Raw genomic sequence first — 5,002 nt, 5'->3', positions numbered from 1 at the left:
CGTGATTCCTTGGGTGTACGTCCTCCCGAGATTTGAGTGGGGGTCTCCCCCAGGGGTCTTTCACCTTCAGGAAAATTGAAGAAGCTGTTCAGGTTAATCTCAATAAGCAAATGAAAGGACAAAGTTTAGTGTACCTATCTTTGCTCAAGATTTTAAAATGCTTTAGACTCTTTTTTAAGACTGCCTTTTTATTTTATGAGTTTTTGGAAGACCTTGGGCACCCTTAGACTGGAGCAAGGTAAAGAAGAGGCGATTGTGGGGTTTCCTTGCATACATTAAACTGACCCACCAAAAGGCTTGCGTCTCTCCAACTCTCGAAATAAGCCAGACATTGGAGTCATCCGACAATAATTTTTTTGTTTTTTGTTTTGTTTTGTTTTGTTTTTGTTTGTTTGTTTGTTCGAGACAGGGTTTCTCTGTATAGCCTTGGCTGTCCTGGAACTCACTCTGTAGACCAGGCTGGCCTCGAACTCAGAAATCCGCCTGCCTCTGCCTCCCAAGTGCTGGGATTAAAGGCGTGCGCCACCAATGCCCAGCCGGACAATGATTTTTTAAAAGGTATCTGCCACTGTCCAATTTTGGCAAAAATCCTGCTAAGGTGGTTTAGCCAGTATCCCTGTTCTTCATATCTGATCTTCCTAATTATTCTCTACTCTTCCAAGTGATGGCTGATGCAAGCGATGCAAGAACAAGGTTGGGTCCCTTTAAGTCAGAATCCCGTTACCCCTCCTGTTTTCCCTTAGTCATCTTAATCTCATTTTGCTCCTCCCGCTATAAATTCCAACCTTCCTTCCTGTGAGCTTAGTTCCAGTTCACACCGAAGTCCCCTTTCTTCTCGTGTAAAATACCCTGAATTAAATGTTTCTCTGCTTTTACTACTCAGCTCTGTCTTTGCCATATTGCACACGCTGGGCCAGCACTCTTCATTTCCACACTCCACTATATTAGCATATCTTAGACAGGCACTTAGTTGCAGCACGGGAAGAAAATAGGTGCATGGGGCTGAGGGTGGGAGTAGACTCCTCCCTACCTGGGTCAAATAGGGCAGAAAAAAAACCACACAAGGTTATGCAGCTGTTCTCGGGGCTTCCGGAGAGTCCGTTAACGGCTGCCTCTCTAACAGGCCCTGAGGACCTTGAACTTCAGTCAGAGCTGCTAGTGTGGCTTTGCCTCACCGCTAACGGTTCTAACGCCATAGCGGGTCTGCTGGACATTCACTTGCCTGGAAACTTCTAAAGTTTTTTTGAAGTATCCATCTGAGGTTTATTTTCTCTGGGAATATAGTTCATTTTGAAAATCGTCAAAGAAACGAGGAAAAATAACAGCAGAGGTCGGCTGAGGTATGCAAGGTGATTTTTCCTTAGAGAGCTCAAAGGCCGGAAGGCTTCAGTGAGAGGCTCTGTCTTGAGGCAGAAGAGGACAAAGAAGGTTTGAACCCGCAACCCTTGAGTCTCCTAACAGGGACTTTTTTTTTCTATTTTTTTTTTGATAGTCTGATTTATTATTTTCAACTTTTCTTGAGGACTGCAGACACCACGAGGTTAGTTTCCAAAAGAAGGCAGTGTTCTCTGTCCAGAGACACAGAGATCTCAAGGATGTTTGCTTATGGGCTTTCTAATTTTTATTTATTTTTTTATAAAAGGAGGTGCTGCTGTTGCAAGCAATCACAGGACTCTGGAATTAGACTCCTGAGATCGCCGCTAGAACGGGCAGTGCTGAGAGTCCTCCAGCCATAAAAGTGTCCTCTGTGACTCTAACCAAGCTGTGCGCCCTTCCCTTTATCCTGCGTGGTTTCCTGGACATTTGTCGATATTCTGGAGCTAATCGGTCTCCCTCCATAAAAACACAGAAATAAACCCACAAAGCCTAATTGCAGAAGAGAATGCAGGGCCATTTTATTTTTAAGGAAATGCTTGACTTTCTGGAAACCTACAGAACTGGGGAGGAAAACCCTGTTCTCCTGTAATAAGAGCGAGGGGGCAGGCTGGAAACGCGCCTCCTCGATTCTTCCTTCCTCTCTGTGTCCCAGGGAGGAGGTGTAACCGCTCTGAGGCCCCGCCCTGTGGCTTTAACCTGCAGCGCCATTGTTGGGGCCCCAGTCACCTTCCTGACCTTTTAGGCTTCTACTACTGTCCCGTGTTTCAGAGACCTGGAGGCAAGTCAGCTGGGCAGTGAACCCAGACTGATGGCACCCCGTCGTCTGCCCTCTCATCTTCGCTTTTGGACCAGGACTAACCCGGAGAGGAATGTGAGGGCGCTGCCTTGGGTCCCAGGATAGAGGCAGAACTCCCCCACCCACCTGCGTGCTCGGGCCCACACTTAGTCACCAGATCACCTGTGAGGATCTACAACGCCACCAGATTCCTGCTGTCTTCCCAGCTAGATACCCAAACTCAAACTGAAACTTCTTGAGTGAGCTAAGGCGGCACTGCTACTGACTACAACCGAAGGCTTGGAGGAAAGGGCAGGAAAAGTGTGTAGTCTGGAATGAAGCACAGTTGGAGAGCCCACCGTTGCAGCTCCTATGGCACTGCCATGAAAACAAGAAAGCCAAAGCACAGATCTTGCGGTCCTCAGGCTCCCAGGCAGGAGAGGCATCCTGACTGCTGGGACCCCAACTCCCTTTGACTTATATTTGGATGCTGTGCGGCGGCCTCCTTGCAGAATCTTCATCGCTCTTCAGACTCTTATCTTCTGTGCTTTCGTCACCCATATCAACACACAGAACTGCTTCCCCAGACTCACAGAAAGCCAACCTCATCTGTCCTCTGGCTTATGACTCTCCTGAGAGCTTCCATGGTGAAGCCCTGTACTTCATACCTTCCCAACCGTCCTTCCCATCAGAAGCGTAGAATCTGGACTCTCTAGCCTAAAGCCAATGAGCTATTTTCTCAAGTCAGCAAATGGTCACAGAATGCTTCCGACACTCTCCGCATGGTGGAAGATGTCTTATCTCTAAAGTTCAAGGGGCAGGGGACGCTCTGTCATGCCATTTATTTTTAAAGATATGTGCATCCACGTGGGGAGGGTACCCATGTGGAAGCAGTTGCGCACATCCGTGCATAGGCAGAGAGGCTAGAAGAGGGTGCTGGGTGCACACCACCACCACTCTCTGGCTGTTCCTCTAGGGCAGAGCAAGTCACAGCGATCCTCCTGTCTCTAGCACACTCAGAGTGGGGTTTCAGAGCTGCAGGGGTACAGATGCTGAAATAAAAAAAAAATCTAGTCCTTGTGACTGGCATCGAGTGTTCTTAGCTACCAAGGCATCTCTCCAGCCCCATTTTTTTTCCCCATTTGGAGACGGGTTTATGTCTAGCCTCAGACCAGCTGAGGATGAGCTCCCCTGTCTTCTCCTTCCAAGTGCTCAGGTGATAGGTTTGTGTCACCACACCCAGTTTATACAGTGCTGGGTACTGACCCAAGGGCTCTGTGCACGTTACTTAGGAAAGGGCAGGAAACCTGGCCCTGTGGTTTACACTAGCTTTGTGGGCCTTGCCCAGAGAGCCAGATACCAAGTAGTAGAAGTTGCTTACTCAACCCTAACCAACCAATGAAATAATATACTTTGGGAATAACCTATATGGTCAGGCTTTTCTTACTTATTGAAAATTAGCCTTCATTACTCTGGGAGACACAGGAAAATGTCACCGTTAAAACATGACACAACAGAGTCACCTAGGAAAAGGGAACCTCAACTGAAGAACGTCCTTGATTGGACTAGCCTGTGGCCAAGTCTGTGAGGCAGCTTCTTATGCATTGGTGTAGGAGTGTCCAGCCACTGTGGGTGGCACCATCGCTAAGAAAGTGGTCTTGGGCAGTACAAAAAAGCTGAACAGAAGGGGGATGTGGGAGGGCTCCTGCTTTGAGTACCTGCCTTGGCTTTCCTCTATTATTGATATATTATCTATATCTATAAAGGTAAATCAAACCTTCCCTGCCAAATGTTTGTTCTGGTCAAGAAACAAAACCAGAGCCATGGTCTTATATCTCCCAATGACAGGCTATAATACCAGTCCCCCAATGGAGGCATGCAACAGGCCTTCAGGGAGCTGATAGTTAGCTTCCTTGAGTTTCCCAGGTTTCAGGGGGCCCTCCACAGGATCTAAGAGGCTCTCTGAAGAACTAGCTAATGACAGGATCCTGGTTGTTAGCTTCACTGTCACCTGAACACAACCTAGAGACATCCTGAAGAATTTCCCAGTTCATCCTCGTCTGAGGCTATACAGGTGAAAGATGGTCTCTATTGGTGATTGATGTGGGATGGTCCAACCCATAGTTGGCTGTACCAACATTAGGCTGATAGGCCCAGGCTATATAAGAAAGCTAGATGAGCATGAATCCGTGAGTGATAGGGATATAGCCTGAGGCTGGCACACAAAGTATAGGGTTTTCTAACCTGAAAAGCCAGGGTGTTTGCATCTAACACTGAGAGCTCTTCTTTCTGGTCCAGGAGCAAGAGAAGGGTATGCCAACTATTAAAGATCCCAGGAAACAAAGAGCATGGCCTACAGAAAGGAGTAGGAGAACACTGCCCTCTGGTGGTCACTATGCAGAACTGCACCAGGGGACACTAAAGATTTCACATTTATTGAGAAGTCTTTAACTATAGACCATGCAACCAGCCGAGTGGCAAATGTCCTACATTCAACTAGATGTAATTAATACGTAAAAAATCATGACATATATCATTGCTATGAAGGAAACCATTGCACCGTAGAAGGAGCGACTTATGTACAGATAGACCTGGCCACTCTTAACAGACCTCTCAGCTGGATCTGAACACCTGGGACAGGACAGCCCAATTCCTATTATGTCAAAAATCTCTATTTTGTGACTTTTCCTGGAGAAATATGAACCACTGTACATTCATTCAATATAACAAACCAAAGAAGCAATTCTCCCGAAGTCTGGCTAAGCAAGTCAGTGAGTTTACTGGGGTTATTATGGGGAACATAAGGTTTCTCCAGCTGGAGTGTGGGTGACTCAAAGGCAAGTAAGTCAA

At 47.1% G+C, this 5,002-nt stretch overlaps 1 long non-coding RNA gene across 1 annotated transcript; it reads left to right on the top strand.

Annotated features, from left to right (window-relative positions):
- Positions 1 to 1,077: 1,077 nt before the first annotated feature.
- On the top strand, positions 1,078 to 3,579 carry LOC116078823. Its single transcript, XR_004113646.1, has 2 exons — positions 1,078 to 1,540; positions 1,643 to 3,579. It is a non-coding gene; the product is annotated as an uncharacterized LOC116078823 (long non-coding RNA).
- The last annotated feature ends 1,423 nt before the right edge of the window (positions 3,580 to 5,002 follow it).

The sequence above is a fragment of the Mastomys coucha genome, unplaced genomic scaffold (genome assembly GCF_008632895.1).
Source record: "Mastomys coucha isolate ucsf_1 unplaced genomic scaffold, UCSF_Mcou_1 pScaffold5, whole genome shotgun sequence".
NCBI lineage: Eukaryota > Metazoa > Chordata > Mammalia > Rodentia > Muridae > Mastomys > Mastomys coucha.
Note: the sequence above shows the minus strand (reverse complement) of the source record. Positions and strands in the feature narration are given on the sequence as shown.